The sequence below is a fragment of the Macrobrachium rosenbergii genome, chromosome 43 (genome assembly GCF_040412425.1).
Source record: "Macrobrachium rosenbergii isolate ZJJX-2024 chromosome 43, ASM4041242v1, whole genome shotgun sequence".
Classification (NCBI taxonomy): Eukaryota; Metazoa; Arthropoda; class Malacostraca; order Decapoda; family Palaemonidae; genus Macrobrachium; species Macrobrachium rosenbergii.
Genome location: NC_089783.1, coordinates 40,978,351 through 41,003,018, shown reverse-complemented (window position 1 = coordinate 41,003,018; position 24,668 = coordinate 40,978,351). Strand labels below are relative to the sequence as shown.

Here is a 24,668-nt window from a genome sequence, read left to right as displayed (position 1 = left end):
AGGAAGAAAAACTCATTTTAAAAACCTGGACAGTTCCCGAACAAGAGAGAAGCTTCTTGCTAACTTCATTAGTATCCCCACATTTCACTCATTCAGGAGGAGAGAGAGAGAGAGAGAGAGAGAGAGAGAGAGAGAGAGAGAAAGAGAGAGAGAGAAGCAGGGAAAAGCAATTATGTTTAGGCCGGGAGGAAATCAGGTTCTGGAATAGTGTCTCGACAATTTTGCCTTGTCCATTATTTCATGTTTTGATTGGGGTCTGTAGGATGAGTTCAATTTTTTTTTTATTTAATCACACACTTGCGCATGTTTTTGCACCGTCTTTCACGGATCCTGACAATGGTGCATCAAGGTAAATGTGATAATTAACGAAACAGGACGCTCGTGTCTTCCGTATCTCACCCAAGTCAAAACTCTTGACGCTAATGGTACCTGAGAGATTGACGCAAATTCCTCTTGAAATATTCATAGAGGGAGTTTCTCAGTCTAACACTATCTCCTCTTTAATATCCTGGCCACAGTGGCCAATGGCAGAGGCAAAGACTAGGTTCATGAACTTAATGGGATCTTTCTCCTAGGAAGTTTTGTCTCTTTTTGTGGCTTACCTAAAGTTTTAGTGGATGCGTGTCTACAATAGAACAATATTTAGTTTGTTTTTTATTTTTTCTTAATTCACAGGATGCTCAGATGTTTTCATATCATTTTTCTGTTCTTATTGGTCCCCGTCTATCACTTGCTTTTGAGTTTCTTACTTGTGCATAATGAAGATGAAACATACTCCCTGATCTTCTATTGCATCTAATCTTCTATTGCATCTCGTGAGATAATGATTGAAGGATTATCATGCACGATTTCTAAGTGAGATTTAAATATTAAAGTTACGTGCTTTGTAAAAAAAATATTTTTATACTAGTATCAGTGTTACTGTCACAGTATACCTACGTGTTAAATAAATGATAGAATATATTCTGTTATCTTTTATTGTTAATCTTGTAGATTTCTGGAAATGTTCCATATCAACCTTAGTTAATTTCCAGGTTTTGGTATCGGATAATTTGACAATTGTAAGAGCCATTCACTGGAGTTTTGGACTGATTTAATATATAATTTTTTTCTCTAAATGACATGAATGGCAGGGCCATCATTGTTAACCTGACGGATATATCATAATCGTTCATTTGAGTATTATAGTAACTGTAAAACCACTCTTCCCTTCATTTCCAATTACGTAAGTGCCATCAATGAATGATCAGGCGACCCTTATGGAAATAGGGTTCTTAACTCAATGTAACCATTGGCGGACGATCTGTGTTTAATTGGAATGGAGATGGCACCTCCACTTCCAGTAATTAAGGATTCTATCGACGTACTCTCTTTGTTGCCTAAAGAGGTGATATTAGTGGAGGATATGTTTTATTGCAAAGTGTTGTATCCCGCTGAATATTCGTTTAAAGGTTGTATTTCTTATGAATCCAATCTTGTGTTTATAATTATGTCCTTATAAACATATCGTCGTCGTGTTTTTCCGAATGATTTTTAGTTTTCTGTAAAAGAAAACTATTGTGCCGGCTTTGACTGTCCGTCGGCACCTTATTCTGTCTGCACTTTTTTCTGTCCGCACTCTTTCTGTCCCCCCTCAAATCTTAAAAACTATTGAGGCTAGAGGACTGTAAAGTGTTATGTTGATCATCCACCCTCCAGTCATCAAACATACCAAATTGTAACCCTCTAGCCTCAGTAGTTTTTATTTTATTGAAGGTTAAATTTAGCCATAATCGTGCTTCTGGCAACGATATAGGATAGCCACCACCAGGCCGTGGTTAAAGTTTCGTAGGCCGCGGCTCATACAGCATTATACCGAGAACACAGAAAGATAGATCTATTTTCGGTGGCCTTGATTATACGCTGTAGCGTCAGTACAGGAAATTCGATTGTACCGAAGAAACTTTGGCGCATTTTTTACTCTTTGTCATTAGCCTCAAATTCCTTGAAGCAAGATAGTTACATACAAGGGGTGGGGGAGCAGTCGATAACATTTTTAATTACAAGCTGGGATCGAGGCATGGACCTGTAAATACTATACATCAATGCTGAACCTCTTAGTAAGGTTCACAATAGCTTATTGTTTAACGACCTGTACCCCTGTTTCACTAAACTAGGTAACTGGTATTTAATCAACTATTAGGGGACTAAGTCAGGGTAGAAATGGGCTTGAGACCGTCTGCCTCATCACAAGTTAAGCTGCTGAGGGCTGCTAGCTAACGGTCTCTGAAGCTGTTCTTTCTACGGGGAAACAAGGTTGTAGTGAAATGTTTTTTTCGCGGGGTGCTTTATGACCTAGAGAGGTCTTAGCTAAGAAAAGAAGGTCTTAGTCTAAGAAAAGAATAAATGCATTTATATATATACAGTATATATATATATATATTTCCAATATTATATATACCTATATATATATGTGATAAATGAATCACGTACAAAAGTGATAATAATCATATATATATATATATATATATATATATATATATATATATATATATATATATATATATATATATATATATATATATATATATAATGCATATATACAGTATATACCTTCATGAACATTATTTTTTTGTTTGTGTATAAAAGATCAATAACATACAAAGGAACATCATAAAGCCGTTCTTAGGTGAAGATGAACCAAAAAGAATTATATATCACACAACGTGAATAAAAGACCACTGAAAACATGGTATTTTCGAGATGAAACGTGACATTTTGGCAACTCGCAAATTGTAGGTTATCAAAAACACAGAGGAAGAAATAAACATATTTGACACATTCAATGGTGCTTAGGATCGAAATAAATCCGGTGAGATCCATTTCGGGATGGTATTCAGAACTTCCCTAACATCTTCGAGGAATCAGCATTGCCTTATAAGATGTCATTCAGGAAGAAAGAGGGGGGTTGATAGGAGGAATGATGAAAGGAAAGTAAGAAAACTTTTATTTCTGGTTACGGGGAAGGTGGATAAAGAATATGGCGCTAACGCGTAAAAAGAAAATTAAATGATGGAAAGAGAAAAATACACAAAGACAATGGGAGATAGATTGTGTAGAGATACATAAATAAATAAACTCTGCTGGAGACGCTCTATAATAAAACTGAATGAGATAGTAAAAGTATTTAAAGTAATGCAGAATAAAAAGAAAATTGTTAACTGCCTTTTTGAATAAGTATCAACCACTATGTGACAATAGTCATGGAATTAAGTGGCAATGAAAGACATGAAAATAGTAAAACATATTAAAGTGACGGATCGAAAGTAAACGCAGTTATACTCCACCTTCTGTCCATGTGGGCAGACATAGAGATAGATAGGTAGATAGATATAAAGATAGATAGATAGATAGATAGACAGACAGACAGACAGTTCATTTCATGCATGGTGAAAGGCAACCATGCTTGAAGTAGGACCTGTGTAAAAGGTGGATTTGCAAATGATCAGGAGAAATCTCTTTGCTTTCGGATGAATATCTATAATGCGATTTAGAATCTAATCGTATTATTAAGCTACTAAATAATAAATAAATTTCAAGATTAAGGGGGAAAGCTAGAGAGAGAGAGAGAGAGAGCGAGAAAGATTATTAGTTCCGGTAAAAATTAAAACCGAGTTAGGGTGAGATTGGAAGTAATTTAGTAAATGAGAAAACTTTGGTGATTTACCTTCTGCACCCGAGTTTTAGAAGCCCACTGCGTGCAACAAAAACGTTCTTTGCGATATTGCTAATTGAACGGTTTTTCACCACCTCTCGTTTCCTGCTGAACATAAATTCCAAGCGTTGATGTTGAAGTTCACTGGCTGAATCAGTATGAATTACTTCCTGTATTATTATTATTATTATTATTATTATTATTATTATTATTATTATTATTATTATTATTATTATTATTATTATTATTATTATTATTATTATTGTTGATTGTTCATGAATATTATTTTATTTATAATAAGACCTAACAGGATTTTAAAGAGGAGATATATAATATATTCAAGATTCGTTCATGAATGGTTAAAGGGTTTTGTTTATAATAAGAGATATATAACTAAGTATATATATATATGTGTATATAATATATATATATATATATATATATATATATATATATATATATATATATATATATATATATATATACATACTATACACAGTACATATGGTATCCCAATCACATTGTCACATTAATTGATAAATCGAGAAGATGGATGTGATACAAGAAAAATTTATTTGTATTTGAATGTGTACAGTATGTTAGGTTACGTATGGTGTGTGAAGATATATTCCTCTATTTAGAATTACGAGGAAACGGAAATAGAAACAGGGGCATACAGAGGTTTAATAGTTCTAGCGATTATTCAGCCTTTTCTGTTGGCTAACCCCACAGACTTGTTACATTCCATCGTGCAACTGCAGTCAATTACATTCAACAGGACAGTACATGAAATGTACATAACCAAGTCATCGTTAACAATAGACAATTTATATATTTTATTTTATTTTTATTGGACCATAAATTAAGTGTGTGTGTGTGTGTTAGATGTGTTTATACAATAATAAAAGCAGTAGAAAATAATTCCTCACATTTATCATAAAGTGATTCCCCAATTCATAGACTCTTATTCTCAACGACTTTACTCGATGTTTCTGTAATAAAAATGGAACGTACAATTTCCAAGGCGATTCACTTCAAACTCGACAATTTACTCGTGTGAGTGATGAAGCCGAGGAGTTTTATAGAGGTTTAAATTTATATTCCCTAGCCTATGAGTTTATCAACAATCGTTTAACGACTCTGAATTCATTCATTGATCATAAGACATCTAGTCAGTTAAGTGCTTGGAACCTTATGTTGATATGATTTTCAGCTAATTATATGGCATTTAATGAAGCCGAGGTTGAATGTTAGGGTGATAGGGACTCAAAGGTTAAAAAAAATCAAAGCATTCTTGAGCTAGGGTAAATAAATGGTATGGGATCAATAAGCAGTTGGCGTGTGGTGTGATAGGGAACTCTTATGATGGGTGAGAGAGTTAATAAAAAAGCTAGTATTGCAGGAACCTCATTGAATGATTTACAGCCCGTTTTTCGCTCCACTACAGTCCTTTCCGTTGTCTAGTCACAACCACAGACGAGAATGTAAATCATTTAACTTGGAAACAAAAAAGTTGCGATAGCTTTAAGCAGGGTGCAAGTGTGTCAGGAAATTTCTGAGAATCTAGGCCTGGTTAAGTTCGGTGAACAACCAAAAAGTATTTTTTGTTTTCTGAAAATAAAACTTTTGTGCCGGCTTTGTCTCTCCGTCAGCACTTTTTCTGTTCGGCCTCAGATCTTAAAAACTACTGAAGCTAGAGGGCTGCAAATTGGTATGTTGATCATCCACCTCCAATCATCAAACACACCAAATTGCAGCCCTCTGCCTCAGTGGTTTTTTTGTATTTTATTTAAGGTTAAAGTTAGCCATAATCGTGCTTCTGGCAACGATATAAGTCACGCCACCGCCGGGCCGTGGTTAAAGTTTCATGGGCCGCCGCTCATACAGCATTATACCGAGACCATCGGAGGATAGATCTATTTTCGGTGGCCTTGATTATACGCTGTACATAAAACTCGTTTCTTCGGCGCATTTTTTACTTGTTTATTGTTGGTCTTGATTCGAACACAATGTTAAGTGGATAAAAAAATTGGTGGTGTAGGTGGAAGATTTAAAGTCTTGGGGATATGTGTTCTCAAAGTGGTTTCATTGTTAGTAATAGGTGGGTCAAAATTAATGGAGTGCCGTCAAAGCATTCTTGTGGAAAACATAATCGTGAGCAAAATGAATTTATCACGAATGTGATGGACTTTCAGTAACCTTTTTGATATCCAATTACCATCTCAGTCCTTTTGTTCTCGGACTGCAAATCAGCCATGATCGAGAAACTACTAGCTAAGTACAGTGGAGTTTTCATGTATCGAAAGAATAAGTTGTTGGTTGTTGAACGAAAAACATTGGGAAAGTGTTGCAGAGTATTTTTAAGAGTGCGTACTCAGCTTGTTATAATATATTTAAGGCATTAGAATTCTCTATTTTTTTAATGTAATAATGTCTAAGTCATCCATTCTATCATTCCAAACGAACATAGTCTTCTAATTACATTAAATTTCATTCCTATCGCCATGTCGCTCTTTCACTTACATTCTGTAACACTAAATTCTAGCCTACTCAGCCGCTATCATTCTCTCTCTCTCTCTCTCTCTCTCTCTCTCTCTCTCTCTCTCTCTCTCTCTCTCTCTCTCTCTCTCTTGCTGCAGGAGCGTCAGAGAAGGGCAATTAAGGTTATTGCACGACCCTGCCATTTATATGCTTTGTGAATTTAATTACCGTTTAATTAAGACCTAACGACTACAAACGTGTTTGCCCTACCATTCATGTTTAATAAAATTAGGCCTATTATCTAGATACGCGTACATTTAAAAATCAACTGGTATGTTGCTTTTTATTTAGCAGGAAAGACAGTAATATAAAATTGCTGTCTCTGAATATTTTTTAAAATATTCAACTAAAGTCAGAGAACTTTAAAAAAGTAAAGGAAATGATTTCTAAAAACAAATGACTAAAGAAATGAAGTGACAATTCAGTTTTGTAAAGAGATTTAAAGCTTTTATAACAACGTAACAGGTGTGTATTGCCAAAATTGCAACACTTAGCCTATTATTGCATGGTACTGAACAAATGAGTCGTTTTAGTTCCCTGTCTCTAGATATAACCCGCATGGGGATAGTGACGTCAGTGCACCTCATGCAATGCACTGCAGGCATTACTTAAGGTTCTCTGCAGCGTGTCATCGGCCCCTAGCTGCAACCCCTTTCATTTCTCTTACTGTACCTCCTTGCACATTCTCTTTCTTCCATCTTGCTTTCCACCCTCTCCTAACAATCGATTCGTAGTGCAACTGGAAGATTTTCCTCCTGTTACACCTTTCAAACCTTTTACTATTAATTTCCGTTTCACCGCTGAATGACCTCATAGGTCCGGGTGCTTGGCCTTTGGCCTAAATTCTATACATTCAGTCAATCAAGATATATGATCCATTCTGTTCAGCAGGCTCTACAAAGCATGGTGTGTCATTATTTAGCGTATTCTAAGCATGGTCAAATTGCTGTTGTTACTCATATCTAAATCAACATCAGCAACGAAAACATGACCAGTGCTGCTCTCTAAATCACTGTAACTTTAACAAAAATAATATAAAGTCAGCTGAAAATTAACGATTAATGTTCTCTCTCTCTCTCTCTCTCTCTCTCTCTCTCTCTCTCTCTCTCTCTCTCTCTCTCTCTCTCTCTCTCCGTTACCTGCTTAGGCTTATTTCGGGGCAATTCGACACTTGTTAAAAGTGCTCGACTAGATACTCCAAGTTAAGTCCATCCCACAGAATTTCTCCTTTCAGTTTTCTTTTTGAATCCAGTGTTCCCATTTTGGCATTTCATTTACTCCTTTTATGGCATAAGAGGGCATCTCTGTTTACCTTCGTATCCGCTTAAAGAAAACAAGATTTTTTCTGTGCTATACCCTCCAAGCAGAGGTTAGTTTGTTTTCTTATGAACAGGCTTTAAAGGAGATACATTCTGGTAGATCTTAATCATTCTCTCTCTCTCTCTCTCTCTCTCTCTCTCTCTCTCTCTCTCTCTCTCTCTCTCTCTCTCTCTCTCTCCTGAAGAGCGACCAGACAAGAACTTGATCCCTGAACCGGGAAATTGAAGGAATGGTAAAGACGGGTTTCCTAAGAAATCCAGGATACCTCTGCTAATAAAGATAGTAAATTAAAGTTACTTCGTCGTAGGGTGACTTATGGTTAGAGAGAGAGAGAGAGAGAGAGAGAGAGAGAGAGCGTGCGCTGTATACCGCAGTATGTTTCAAAATAGGGGTTCGACTAGGTAATCCCCAACATACACGGACACTATAATGAAACAATTCGTAAGAAAGTGAAATATTCGTTTTCTGCGAATCAATAGTCATTCATAAAAATAAAAAAAAAATGGAAAGTACGTCTTACAAATCAGCTCGCCAAGTTTGTAGCAGAACGATGGGGATAATAACGAATAAAGAAACCTTATGAGAATGTACCTATCTTACATGAATATTGATGTGGCACGGATTCCCTTAAAACAGTGATGTAGCTTACAAAGTCTTTAGGAAGTCTGTAATGGATAAAAAAAACCGAGAATTATCAGTTACTTTGTATGAAAATTTGTTCTATATTTCCTTCGAGATCTTAGTATTTTCCAGTGTTATAAATATAGAGGTCGATTTTGTCCTATGGTAACCGATTTTAGAGCCTTCTCTCTGTCCCTAGCTGCCTCCTTTTAATTTCCTTTTTTCCGTATTGGTATCCAACCACTCTAGTTATTTCTTCTTAGTGCAACTGTGAGGTTTACATTCATTTCTACCTTTAAATCCTTGTGCTTCATCTCCTTTATTTTCACGGTTCTCTTTATTTTGCTGTCCACCCACTTCGGTTCCCTCTTTTCATTGTGTTGAGCCCAGAATAGCTGCAAGTGACCAACTATTTGGCTTCGTAGCCTAAATTTCATGATTCATTCATTTATGCAAAGAGGGGAGTGACGAACACCGTTAGGAAAATGAGAAGCCGTGGGAATTCAAGGTAAGTGAAAGCGAAAGGTTTCCGAAGCTTAGCAGGATGGGGGAAAGAGTAATCTGCTGAATTTTCTGGTTTTTCGGATGTGTTGACAGCAGATTAAATTGCGAAGGTAGCTCCCACTCACGCTCACCTCTTTGACCAGTATTCAGATGTGGTCTGCTAGTCAGTGTTCTCAGGAAGTCCTACATTAGGTCACATTTTGAAACATTTCTATCTCTGGTACAAGTGTCGTATCTCGGAGGCGTGTAAGAAACCACTGTTTAAACTTACATCGTCTGTTCATTGAACTATTTGTTGATGAAATATGTCCAGTAAGTGGACAGAAAGGAAATTTTCTCTATTAAGCAGCTTTTTAATCCTATACGTTTTGCACTATTTATGTTACAAATTCCTTTCTTACTATTAAGAATGTTTATATACCTTTTCTTCTTTTCACAGTTTCTGTGTACTTATATACTCTACCTTGTTTTATACTTCAGAGTTTGTATTGAATGTATTATTTGCATTGTAATAAAAGAAATATATTTACCATTACCTGAAATATATTGCTAGGTCTGAATATTAAAGTGTTATTGTGTACCAACTCTTCAGATTCCCATACTTGGTAAAATAATGTAGATCGTCATAATACATACATACAGTGCACACACACACACACACACACACACACACACATACATATATATATATATATATATATATATATATATATATATATATATATATATATATATATATATATATATATATATATTATTATATATATACATATATATGTATGTTATGATGATCTAATAACGTTAGTAAGACATTTATCGTAAGTTATAATTGCAGTGAATTCTAATTTACATAAGTTTAAGAGTGTGCTTAAACTAATGAGCACGTTGTTACCAACTTCATAAATCTGCAGTCACAGTGTGTTGAATGGTTCATTTTTTTCGAAGGCACACACTGTTAATATTTGAAACTATTTTACTGTTATTCATATGGTTTTCCATTTATTTTATTTGTGCTTGATTATTTCCATATGTATTTGTGCTAATAAGGTTATAGCCACCATAATTCAATCCATTATTTACAAACATAAATACATATGAACACGCACACACACTATATATATATATATATATATATATATATATATATATATATATATATATATATATATATATATATATATATATATATATATATATATATATATATATATATATATATATATATATATATATATATATATATATATATATATATATATATATATATATATATATATATATATATCTGTTTGAGCGCCTGTGTATCAGTTTTGTCTTTATCAGTTTCCGTCTAATGTAATATATTTTTTCCAGGAAGTGAGTTTGTTTGGAAGTGGAGGCGGTAATACATGGTAGATTATCAACCTTGGAATGATGATACACTCCTGATAGACTGGGCGAACATCCCTGGTCAAGCTCAGATGGAATGTACTACGTGCTTCAGAAACGAAGAGAAAGACGGAGGAATAATGATAATGGTAAGCATAAAAGATTGTAAAGTTGGTGTAGTTTTAGCTATTTGTTTATAAGCGTATTTGGAAATATACCAGATAAGGCACTCTAATTTGCTGATGAAAACACATAAGTGGCTATAGTTACAAACGGATTTAAGATACAACTTTGCCTTTTTTAAATCGGATACTGTGATCGTTCATTTCTATTATTCATAAGTTTCTGAAAATCTACTTTTGGTTGATATTCCATAACAGGAGTATAATAATATCAAATTCAAGTGTCACTGATGTAATGCACCATCAGATTCACATTATACTACCCAAATTTTAACCTACTTGATTTTTCCAAACTCTCTTTGCTCCTCCTGACTCTCTTAATAGGTATTTGAAAAGGTAGGTACCTTTAAGCTTAGCTGCTTCTTAGTATAACGAGTCACAATAAACATAAAAATGTTTGTATTGTTAATGTATCTTTCACAAAATGCAATAGCCAAAGTTCCCTAATCTTCATTATTCGAATGTAAAGTTAATTTTTTATTTTATTTATTCTCCCATAAAAAGCAGTGATATTTTCATCCGCAACTTTGATGTCTCTATAATTTTATCAACAAGAAAACGATTTATTCAAATTGTTAAAACTTTTTCCAAATGTACACATAAATCAGTAAAGTGCAGTTGCATTATGTGACGTATTTTCAGTATGGTAAATGATGTTGTTGGGTGGGAGAATGTTCATTTTATATATATATATATATATATATATATATATATATATATATATATATATATATATATATATATATATATTTATATTTATATATATATATAGAATATACTGTATATATAAAGTATACATACTGTATATATATGAGTGTATGTATGTGTATATATACATAAGTATATATAATATATATATATATATTATATATATATATATATATATATATATATATATATATATATATATATATATATATATATATATATATATGAATGAATTTTATCACATCACCATGATTCATGTACAAGCATTAAGCTACAAATGTCCTCTAATATCCAATTGCTCTACCTCGGAAATACATGTTAATATATATGAAAATATTGATATTAATGGGCATTTGTAGTTTAATGCATATATATATATATATATATATATATATATATATATATATATATATATATATATATATATATATATATATATATATATATATATATATATATATATGTATATATATATATATATTTATTTATTTATTTATTTATATACGCAAATGAAATTAAGCCTAAATTTGTAGACTCCTAAGGAGAGACTACATATAAAAAATTTTGCTCTGAAATATAAGGAAAAAAAATTGGGGGGAATAAGTAAAAAAAACCCTAGGGATTTGAATCCATGTATAAATTACTCGGCCTTTTGCATAAATTTCCTGGAGTCTTCCATTTTGTCATTTCCAGTGCTGCACCAAAAAAAAATACATTTGGCGTTATACAACATTTCTATGAAACAGCCTTCCACAAAACATGAAAGTTCACACTGGTTTATCTTCTGATTATATTATAAATAGACTGATAAAACTGAATTGATTGCCTAGACTTTTGGAATTTGTTATCATTGAACAAATTAAATAAAGAAAAAAGCTAGCAGACGTGCTATAAATTTTAGTGAAACTGGGGCGCTGACGCTTTGACACACTTTAGCTGGGTAAAAAAAAAAAAAAAATAATAATAATTCATGCTTCAAAATCGTAGTCGCAAGCTAAAAAACAATGTGAAGTATTATGACCTTTGGTTCTAGAAAAAAAAAAGTTTTTCAAATACAGAATTAGAATATTTTTGAAATGCAGTTTTGAATGATTGGAAATGTTTTTTTTTATGAATATTTACGGAAATGCCGAAATATAATAATGAGAAAGCTTTTTCGCCGCAAACGCCTTTGTTTCGGTAAAAATGTTTGTACCGACACGAAGCTAATTAAGTCTGCAGAAAATGTTTTATATAACTAAACATTTTCATTTTCCTTCCTCCTTCATGGTAGGAGTTTCATAATAAGTGGGAGTTTATTTGTAATCCTTTCATAATAATGGCGAAAGGTTAATACGAGCAAAAATATTAGAAAATTTGTTGAGAGAACTGGTAAGATGGATGAAAAAATTCTTTTGTTATTCATGATTAGAAATAGAGCATTGGTAATATGTGCTGAGAAGCGAGAAAAGACTTATTCAGTGAATATATACAAAGATGAAATTTATTTGACTTATTGGTGTAATTAGCTGATTATATAATAATAATAATAATAATCATTCATTCCTCATTAAATGATAATGTGGTATGATAATCCAAAAAGAAGCTGTGAACCGATTGTTAAGGATATATAGATATTGTTTTATAGTTTTATAAAGCTTTTGTGGTTATTTTCCTGGCAATTTTCTTATTATTTTCCTCTGATATATAAAATATATCTAGTTCATCTGAATTATTACCATAAATTTCAAATTAATCTTCATACGTTTAATAAAATTCTTTTAGTACTTTGTTAATGTCTGAAAAATTTTACGGGCACCGAATATGAACGAGATCCTAATTAATATTTTCATCAAGGTTTAAATGTGTTATATATATATATATATATATATATATATATATATATATATATATATTTATTTATTTATTTATATTTAAGATACTCCTAATGACAGCCAGAAATACTAGGTATTACTTCCCCATTTTCTATTCTTCTCTTTTTCCCTTTACCAAACCTTCTATTCCTTTTCCGTTCTCTCCATCTCCTTGTTCCTTCATCTTCCGGCCCTGCCTGCCCCCTTGAACCCTCAGTTCCTTCACAGAGGCACTCCCACAGGATCTCATCCCAGAATTAGATTCCTGCTTCACCATCTGCTAGTGAATCCTTCATTCCTTCCCCGCTTCTCGTCTTCGTCGGATGTAGACTGGCTCCCGTGAGGCGTCTTTCATTACATAATGAAACAAGATTAAAAAAAGGTTAAGTGAGCTTTTGTATGCTGGTTCTTAAGCGATGAATACGTTTTCGTTCGCTCTGATTGCACAGAAAATCGTTCACACAATCTTTGGTTAAGAAAGAGAGAGTGAGAGTGGCTATACATTTGCTACCGATTGATTTCCTTTAATGTTGTATTTGTGTGTGTGTGTGTGTGTATACGTACATATATACTATATATACTGTATATATATATATATATATATATATATATATATATATATATATATATATATATATATATATATATAATTTTTATATATAAACGTGTACCTAGGAAAAAATCTCTTGATCTTACTAATAACTTTTCAATTATATTTCCGTCGGTTCACATCAGATTCGGTCATAATCAATAAAACGCTTTTACTAAATAATTAAAAAAATATTTTGGTTGTCAAATACAATATTTTATTTTGCAATGATATGGTTATTTTCTTTTATATTTTATAGAGAAGGATAAGCAAATTTAGAGTTTTTAAATTAGCAGGTTTTTTTAGCAGATTGTAATGAATACTTAGCTATTATGATATACGATAATTTTTATAACTAATATTATAATTATATTAAATCCACTTTATGACTACTCATAAACACCGGTCATCATCAAAGAATATTTCATTAGTATATCAGTAATATATAATTAATCTCACCGTAACATTTTAATCTGGTAGAATGATAATGACTGTCTTTGATCCAATTTCCGTCACAGGACAGAAATTCATAATGATGAATTCCAAACAAGCATCCAACCATCCTTCATCTAAATGGGATTTCCTGGCCTTAATTGAAATCGAAAATAAGTTACAAATTCAAACTAATCCATCAAAGAAAAAAGCTTCTGGCGGAATTGCATTAAAAATGACTGAGCGTGTCTTTTTCCATATTGATATAATCATATCACAGAAAACTAAAGCTTTCATCTCACAGATTAAGAACTTTAAAGGAAATGTTATTACTACCAAAATTAAATCTTACTGGAATGAATAGTTTTCGCTTTCATGTCTTTTCTCTATAATTTTCACTTAAAAATGAGGTTTGGCGTTTTTGGCATTTTACGCATTTCAATAGTTTACTAATTATTGGAAATTATACTTCAGTATCTTTCAGCAATTCATCTCCAGAGCAGGAATGACTAACTAATTTTAAAATATTTAGTTTTAATGATTTCAAATAATAGGTAAATAAGACAACAAAAGATATTGAAAATGCGGAATTCTTAATCAGAACGAAATTATGTTATGTACAATGTCTAGTAAACGAAACATTCCAGAAAGAAATCTAGTTCAGGCTTTTCTTTTTCCAAAAGTATTTGACTTAGTAAGAACAATACCAATTGAAGTGCGCCTAAAAATGTTCTGAGGAGATTCAAAGTAATTTCCATATAAAATCAAAGATACATAAAGGGAAATCAAGAGAAACAAAAATGATTTTTATGCAAAAGCAATGCAGTTCAGTTAGTTAGAACATCACTGCTAGATAAGATTCTTGTAGATCAGGATAATTAGTTTGTGGTGAATTTTTCTTTTTTTTTTAACTTTTCGTCTTTAGCAGTAAAATTCCTTAGCCATCTGTTTATTTGTCTATCGACCTGCCTGTATTAGTGCGTAGTTTTTATGTCACGTGTGTCTCGATCGTCATGTTTGTAAACATAACCTCGTGTTTCTTTTTGGTTTATGAGCACTCTCATAATACTTGTTAGATTTTAGTCCGTTCCTACATGAATTTATCTTCGATCCTGAAATTGCCCAGTTCATTGAGTGTACCTTTTACCTTGATACCCGTTATCTTTGCATTTTTATATTTTAATTTTCTGTGAAAGAAAACCATTGTACCAGCTTTGTCTGTCCGTCCGCCCTCAGATCTTAAAATTCATCCACCCTCCAATCATCAAACATGCCAAATTGCAGCCCTCTAGCCTCAGTAGTTTTTATTTTATTTAAAGTTAAAGTTAGCCATAATCGTGGGTCTGGCAACGATATAGAACAGGCCACCAACCGGCCGTGGTTAAAGTTTCATGGGGCGCGGCTCATACAGCGTTATACCGAGACCACCGAAAGATGGATCTGTTTTCGGTGGCCTCGATTATAGACTGTACAGAAAACTCAATTGTACCAAAGAAACTTTGGCGCATTTTTTACTTGGTTATATTTATGTTTACTATTTGGACCCTCATTTTATTGTTCGTTAATTTTTAAGTTTCCCTTTTCACATATAGTAAGCAATCGCACGGATTTTTGTTCGTGTTTTATAGGCAATTGAAATTATAGAAATAATAATATTAATGACGCTAGTAAACAAGTAAAAAATGTGCCAAAGTTTCTTCGGCAAAATCGAATTTTCTGTACAGCGTATAATGCTGCATCAAACTCTCAACCACTGAGGCTAGAGGGGTGCATTTTGGTGTGTTTGATGATTGGAGGGTGGATGATCAACATACCAATTTGCAGCCCTCTAGCCTCAGTAGTTTCTAATGTCTGAGGGCGGACAGAAAAAGTGCGGACGGACAGACAAATAGACATCTCAGTAGTTTTATTTTACAGGAAACTAAAAATGAACAAAGTTTTCATTATCTTCTGTAATTATTAATCCATTATCTTGAAAAATAATCCGATTAATCTGTATTAAGTTTCCCCACATCATTTCAGACATAAAACAATGGAAAACGTGGATAGTCTCAAACTGCAGTTTTTCCTAATAACCAACACAGAACAGAAGGGTATTTAACTTACTTAAGAAAATAACAGGATTTGACATTAAACCCTCTATTGAAACAAGTAATTAGCGCGTAAATAATCGTATTATGGTTTACCTTTAGTTCACTCTAAGAAAATGAAGGCTTTGAATTAATTAGAAGATAGTCAAGCACCCGGATGCGTGGGATGAAAATAGACTCCTGACGATAATGGAGGACCCCGAATGTAGAGCTATAAGTGAACAGAGATTCCTTTGAAATATAGGTATGAAAAATCAAAAGAGGTATTTTTTTTTGCCAAAAGCAGGGCTTCAATCGATATTCAGTAGAATATCGTTTGATAGACCTATTACCAAAAAGTATTGAGACACATTAACTGTACATATGCATACACACACGTATATACTGTACGTGTATACACACGTATATATTGGTGGACATAATGAAGCTATTGAAAGGCATTCTGTTTTCTATCCATTTATTAAGAAGCCGACGTTTCGTATCGCTTGATACATTTTCCAGGCTGAAATAACGATTAAAATAAACAGTATTTGCATATAAAAGGTAAGAGATATACACATTACATACTTATTTACACCATATTAGCAGTTAAAAAACAGAACAAGGGGAAAAACCAAAAGCAGAGGCAAGAAGCACAAAACACCTACCCACAATGGTAGCCTAAAGCAGACTAACGAGAAATGCAGAACAGGAGGGGGAGAGAGATGGGGAAGCACAGATACAGAGGCTAAAAAACAAGAGCAAACTATGCAGTAAACAGTTGGGTTGATGCTGACTGGTGATTGAGTGTAGGGACAGTCAGTTTGATCATTACCGATTCAAGGGTGGCCAGTTCCTCCATACTTCGTGTTCTTCCCACAATACTGAAGTCCCTGGCGTCTATATGTGTTTTGCAAGTCTTGCTATGGTTTCTCACATTCGACTGATCAGGATTAGAAAGTTGACTACCTGCTCTATAGCTAATCCCCTGGTGAGAGGAGATTCGGATCTTTAGCAGCCTCCTGGTACATCCTATGTATGTGCCCAGATTACATCTTGGCCAGGCATATTTGTAGATTACACTGTAGGTAAACAGAGGACTGATTCTATCCTTGAAATGTAAGAGGAACCCGATGGATCGGGGTTCACCGGGATTAGCTTTAGGTGACATTTTTTTAGAACACTTGAATACCCAACACGGTAATGTAAAATTTACTGTTGAGAAAGAAACCCAGAACTCACTTCTCTTCCTGGGCGTAAAAGTTACTAAAGGAGATAGGTTTCCACACCGTCATTTATAGGAAGAATACTTTTACTGGCCTAGGTACTAATTCTTACAGCTCCAGCTTTTATAATTTTCAGATAAATTCCTTGTCCACTTTCCTCCATAGACGTTTTAATTTGACCTCCAGTTGGTCTGCTTTTCATGATGAGATTGTTTTCGTCACTAACTATTTAAGAACAAATTACTCCGCACCATCAATGCTCCATAGATCCCTTAACAAATTGCTTAATTTGAAACTAAACCCCACCCATATTTCTCATTGCCCCTAAATTACGTCTATATGCTAGATTACCTTATTTACCTGACAACAGATTCAGGAAAAAATGTATTAGTTTATTTAATGGACCATTACCTGCACTTAACCTAAAGCTAACCCCGATGAACCCCCGAACCATCGGGTCCCTCTTCCATTTCAAGGATAGGATCAGTCCCCTGTTTACCTCCGGTGTAATTTACAAATATACCTGTTCAAGATGTAATCTGGGCACATACACAGGATGTACCAGCAGGCTGCTAAAGATCCGAATCTCCTCTCACCAGGGGATTAGCTGTAGAGCAGGTAGTCGACTATCTAATCCTGATCAGTCGAATGTGAGAAACCATAGCAAGACTTGCAAAACACATATAGACGCCAAGGTCTTCAGTACTGTGGGAAGAACACGAAGTATGGAGGAACTGGCCACCATTGAACCTATAATGATCAAATTGACTATACTCAATCACCAGTCAGCATCAACCCCACTGTTCATTGCATAGTTTGCGCTTGTTTTTTAGCCTCTTGTGTCTGTGCTCCCCACCTCTCTCTCCCCCTCCTGTCCTGCGTTACTTGTTAGTCTGCTTTAGGCTACCATTGTGGGTAGGAGTTTTACGCTTCTTGCCTCTGCTTTTGGTTTTTCCCCTTGTTCTGTTTTTTAACCGCTGATATGGTGTAAATAATCATGTAATGTATATGTCTCTTTTCTTTTATATGCAAATACTGTTTATTTTAATCGCTATATCAGCCTGGAAAATGTATCAAGCGATACGAAACGTCGGCTTCTTAATAAATGGCTAGAAAACAGAATGCCTTTCCATAGCTATATTATGTCTACTGTCAGAGTTTCTGCTCCCATGTTCGTGTATATAATATATATATATATATATATATATATATATATATATATATATATATATATATATATATGTGTGTGTGTGTGTGTGTGTGTGTATATATATATATATATATATATATATATATATATATATATATATATATATATATATATATATATATATATATATATATATATTCTCATTCTCAAATATTCTCGCTCAGGAGCTACCAAAACACTGGTAGTGGCAAAATCACTTGCGGTTCTTCGTATGGAAATTGGATAGGCAGGTGCCCAACATTTGTGAAAGGGAATTTTGTAAATCCCGAGAATCGGGGCGTCAAGGAAGCCTTTCAGGAAAATATATTGCTGTTACATTCCAAAAAAACGGGAAAAATGCAAAGAGTCCTCGAAATATTTTGGCTTTTTTTTACACTGAGTAAATCCTTATTTGGCATTTATTGTATAAATTAATGTTTGCTTTTATTCTTTTCTTGTATTTTAATATTCACTTTACGGAACGTAAAAGCAAGTACGCACAGCGAAATATAAGCATTTTGAAAATATCGTGTTGATGACATGCTCCCAAAGGTCTCCAAACGCGCCTGACCTAATGAAAATCAATGTTGACTGGAAAAAACGCCATTTAAAACATGACAGGTAACAGGAGCCTCAGTGCCCTCCAACTGTGCAGGTCCTTAAATGTTAAAATATGACAGGCACTTAGGATAAAAAAAATCCTTTGTTTTCTTGACACTGACCAGTATCCAGAGTTTATATTTATATAATATCAAAAATTAGTGGTAAAATCTCATTTGTTTTAGGTAATATCTCCGTTCTGTTTAGTTTTATCTTTCAAAATACGGAAACGTGGATATGAAAATTTCACAAACGTTTCAACATTCAGTAAGCCCTTTGTTGGCCGACTCGGTAGAGCTTTAGACTGTCATTCGATGGGCCGGAGTTCAATTCCCGCGGCCGGCTGATGAAGAGTTAGAGGAATTTATTTCTGGTGATAGAAATTCATTTCTCGCTATAATGTGGTTCGGATTCCACAATAAGCTGTAGGTCCCATTGCTAAGTAACCAAATGGTTCTTAGCCACGTAAAATAAGTCTAATCCTTCGGGCCAGCCCTAGGAGAGCTGTTAATCAGCTCAGTGGTCTGGTAAAATTAAGGTATACTTACTTTAACATTCAGTGGTAGTTTGCACATTTATAGGCACTGTATACATGTGTACAGAAAGTAAAATGGGGCGAATGACATAAAAAAATAAGCAAAGGTTAAACGAAAATCATAAAGAGATATGCATGCACCTGCATTATGCTTAGAGGAGTTGATGAAATACAATGAATACTGGCAAGAAAATTTTAAATTTTGATGTAATTAGCATTCGATGAATGCTAATAACAAGGAAGATCCTCCTGCATAATGAATTTTACTTTTCCGTTGAGCATCAAAAAATCTTCTATTTTTCAAAATTTTGTGAAAATTCCAAAACACTTTCCCATATTAATAAAACAAAGATAAATTGGCAGCTCTTGCAAAGTATAGTTACTGATGCTACTATCCGTTGCAAAGCGAAAAACAGAAGTGAGAATAACTTTGAAATATATGATGTGACAAATATTTTCATGCTAATCTGTGTGGACAATGAGTTTTCTTGTTCAAATAATGTTCTGAAGAAGGAATAACACGTTTTATTAAATAAAGCAGTGGAATCAGTGGTGGATGAATAAGTCGATACATACCCTATATACTTCATTGATGAACTTTAAGTAATTTTTATAATAATGTGCTGAACTAAAATTATATGGAAAAGATCCAAATATCTTTTGATATAAATCAGTTACGACAGACACGACTTCAACCAGTCCTACTTTTCTTTACAAATCTGAGATCATTAAATATTAAAAATGTGGAATTTGTATAACAAAGTCTTAGCCGATCATTCTAAAAAGCGAACATCTTTCGGTAATTATATAGCGCTATGGTTTTTTTTTTTGGAGATACAATCATTCATATCACTTTCAGCCGTCCTACCTCAGTCATTAGATAAATCTCAGTCAATTGGAGAGGTCTCAACTAAGTAATTGAAATGATAGCGTAGGATATCCCCTTTCTCCGCCTCAAATGGCGATGAATGTTTAAATATATCGTTGGAACATCTGCATTTTTTAGTTTACTGTAAAAGAAAACTATTGTGCCCTCTTTGTCTGTCCGTCTGCATTTTTTTCTGCCCGCACTTTTTCTGTCCGCTCGCAGATCTTAAAAACTACAAAGGTTAGAGGGCTGCAAATTGGTATGTTGATCATCCACCCTCCATTCATCAAATATACCAAATTGCAACCCTCGAACCTCGTTAGTTTTTATTTTATTTAAGGTTAAAGTTAGCCATAATCGTGCATCTGGCAACAATATAGGACAGGCCACCACCGGGCCGTAGTTAAAGTTTCATGGGCCGCGGCTCTTACAGCATTATGCCGAGACCACCGAAAGATAGGTCTGTTCTCAGTGGCCTTGATTATACGCTGCAGCTCGATTGTGCCGAAGAAACTTCGGCGCATTTTTTACTTGTTATGGCTTAGGTTCCATGCCACTTATGAGGACATTTAATGCGAGGGGAGAAGGTTGCTTTATAAGGTGTTATTGGTTGTAAAGCGGTGTTATTATCAAGTCTCTAATAAAGGCGGTTGGGAAGAAACATTTGATACCAGTTGTTTACCTCAGTCGGCTCTAATTTCATTCCCTGTCTCTGTCTGTGTATGTGTGCGTACGTGTGTGTGTGTGTGTGTGTGTGCGCGCCTGTCTCTCTATTTGTCTAAATCACCAGAAAAAATCCCATAGCATAATGCATACAACGAAGAAAAATGAACACTCAAAAAGCTGAAACGTATCTGGCTAACTTCATTACGATGTATCAAAATGTGCTTTAATCGCATGACAGGATTTCATGAGGCGCTGTTTGGCATTATTCAACACCCTTCGAACTAAAGGTTAAAATCATCAGGGAAGGTCCGTAAAGTCTGGTCCACCTATCTTTTAGTTTTTTTAGAATCTTCCCTATACTTTTTCTTTATTTTTCTTTTTCTGTCGCTTGTGATTCCTCTAGAATTTTCCGTGTTTTTTTTTTTTTTTTTTTTTTTTTTTTGTAACCTCATGTGTCAAGGGCGAATCCAACGGGGAATTCCCTCATTTTTCAGGGAACTCTTGATAATTCCTTCTTAGAAAATGAGTCAAAGATGCTTCAGATCTGTTTTAAAACTTCGATTACATAAAGGATGAGGGAGAGAAAAAAAAAGAGGAAAAAGACATTCTCTCCTCTCTCTCACTCTATTTCTGCCACAGATCCAATAAAAAGAAAAGCATTGACTTCAGTTCTGGTAATTCATTAGTTTGCCTTCTTACTAAAATATATTCGGAATCCGGTCATTTTAAAAGATAATTGAAAAGCATTATCTACTCCGTGAATGTTTATATATACACTGTATATATATATATATATATATATATATATATATATATATATATATATATATATATATATATATATATATATATATGTATATTATATATATATATATATATATATATATATATATATATATATATATATATATATATATATATATATATATATATATATATTACCAGCCTGTTTCTATAAAGCACGTCAGGTTAATCGAAAACGAGATTTCACTAGCCAGTAATACAATATGATATATTGCATGTAATATAATACACACATAAAGCTATTTAAAGTTTTTTTTTAACTTGTTTTTCCCAGTAGTGACTCTCCAGAAGCAGAATTGTGGATATATGTACAATTACATGATTTGTGTGTAAGCAATAGATAGTAACAAGGCTTCGCAAGCGTGGGGTTATATAACAATGAATATAAAAGACAGGAAAAAACTGAAAAATCACGAGCGTAGTAAATATATATATATATATATATATATATATATATATATATATATATATATATATATATATATATATATATATATATATATATATAAACTGAGAGACCCATTCTATAAACGGAGAAATAATTGGAACAAATTAAAACACGAGGAAAACTATGATACAAAAATAAAACAGTTTATACACTCGTATCCTTCCCTAAAAAATAAGCCTATACAGTAGACTGACCCTACCATCTGCAAAAAAAAAATAAATAATAAATAAAACAATAAAATAAAAAAAAGAGAAAAGAGACAAAGTTTCCAAAATTAGATATTCCATTAAGGGTATAAAACGCAACCTTTCCTGGACTGTTCACAATTGGGAATTGGATAGTAACGAGGAAACATGGGTAGAGAGAGAGAGAGAGAAAAAATTCCCCTGCAAATATTTCGAGAGATATTTGTGTGAATACTTTGGTGAACCATTAGTAGCGAGATCGCCTGGGGAGAAATGGCGTGAGCTTTAGGTGAAATTGCAAAGAGAGGAGTGTGTGAGGTTTTACATATATTGGGGGTCTATCTTCATATAACAAAGATAGAGTTCATCGAGGAGAGATGCATTCACTCACAATATTACTATTAAATATTGAAATAAGGATGAAACATATGTGTAAAAAGATATGATTAGCGAGTTTAAACCTTCCATACGGAGAAAGCCCATAGCAAAGATATTTCTGTATTCCATGGTTTACTTTCGTTTCTAAATACTTAAAACATACCTGGAAATATGACAATTCTTATTTATTTGCACGATTTGCTAAGGAACGTAATGATGCCTCTTATGTTTTTAATAAAAGGCTGCTGCTAGCGAGCTTATCATGCACCAATAGCAAGCTAAATTAATGTTTTTCATGTCTAGTTTTTCATTCCGCAAAAAATGATAAACTTCACTTTCTGATATTAATTCTGTTTTTTTTTTTTTTTTTGTACCATATGCTCACTCTTACGTTAACTCACCCTTAGAGAAATTTCGTTATGAATTCTTTCGAGTTTTCTCTCTAACGTGGATTTCAAGTTGACATTTCAGAAATAAAACATGTCCGACAAAGGTATGACGGAGGAACCGAAATGAATGTCATTGTATTCATCATGAATAATGCCTGTAATATGATATGCTGTTGATCAGAAATTTTTAGCAATTCCCCCACCCAACTCTCTCTCTCTCTCTCTCTCTCTCTCTCTCTCTCTCTCTCTCTCTCTCTCTCTCTCTCTCTCTCTCTCAGAAAAATGCATAGGTATGAACATAGTTTTGTACACTGACAGCCTGTGCCAGACGGAACTTCAGTGTTTTATTAGTATATATGAAATTTTTACGTTAAGATATTAACCAGTTACTGGAACAGTATCCTTTCCAAAAATATATTTTCTGATGAGTTTTATATAAATGTATAATGCATGAACACCGATACCATTAAATCAAAATGTTTAATACTGCATGTACTTTATTAGGTTACCTCCAAAGTTTCGACAGTTTTTCTCGCTCCAGGTATACTCCCTGAGGGAGAAGCAAAGATATTTGAATAATGCATACCTCACAAGCCACATGAGAAAAGCAGAGCGTTCTTACAGACGTTAATCAGAAAATGTACATCAACAGTTGGTTTTATTTATGATAAAAAGTAACGTGGCACGGGATATTCGAAAGAAGATATATATATATATATATATATATATATATATATATATATATATATATATATATATATATATATATATATATTATATATATATATATATATATATATATATACATACCTTACCTCCCTTTATATAGGATACTAAAGCTATCTAGAACATGGTCTAGAGACGCCACGCATTTGTGGAAGCCTTGGTTATTCTTAACACATTACTATTAGTCTTTGAATGGAAGGCATAAGTTCCCATGTGATATCTAATAGGTGTGGAATCAATGCAGTGGTGAGACGTACCCGTGGAATTGTTGAAATTCATCATTTGTTTTCTTGGTTAGGTACCTAGTTCACCAAAGCTGGTAGCTTCACTAGGCCTAAGTTAGAGGTCTTCCCTAGAGGATATTGTTTCTCAAATGCCGTGCAACAACCTCATCGAGAAAGTAAATAGTGTAAAAAATATCAGCAATCGTAGCATCTTCAACCTGCAGCAACCTCATGCCAATGAAAGATTCGTTATTGAGACGAAAAAGGGGGAAATCTTATCTCTGATCCACAGAATGACCCAAAGAAAAGTTTTAAATATTTATGTGCAATCAACCCAAGTTGTTTATGTTTTACCATAGCCCATTAGCTTTTTCGTTTATTCTTGTAGAAGGTAAGGGTTCTATTTCTTTTTAAACCACGACACTCTAATCCTTTCTTGAAAGTATTGTAACTTTTTTATGTACTTTGGTACAGATAAATGTGATTTATCCATGTTTTAGTGATAGATGATCGTTTTCAAAAAATTATACACTTCTTTATTTCATAAAT

At 33.5% G+C, this 24,668-nt stretch overlaps 1 long non-coding RNA gene across 2 annotated transcripts in view; it reads left to right on the top strand.

The window, feature by feature from the left end:
• The window catches only part of LOC136828808 (uncharacterized), an 855,933-nt gene that overhangs the window by 605,519 nt on the left and 225,746 nt on the right, over positions 1-24,668 (top strand). For both annotated transcript variants that reach the window (XR_010850235.1, XR_010850234.1), the window contains exon 13: positions 10,034-10,197. This is a non-coding gene — a long non-coding RNA (uncharacterized lncRNA). The remainder of the gene's footprint in view (positions 1-10,033; positions 10,198-24,668) is intronic.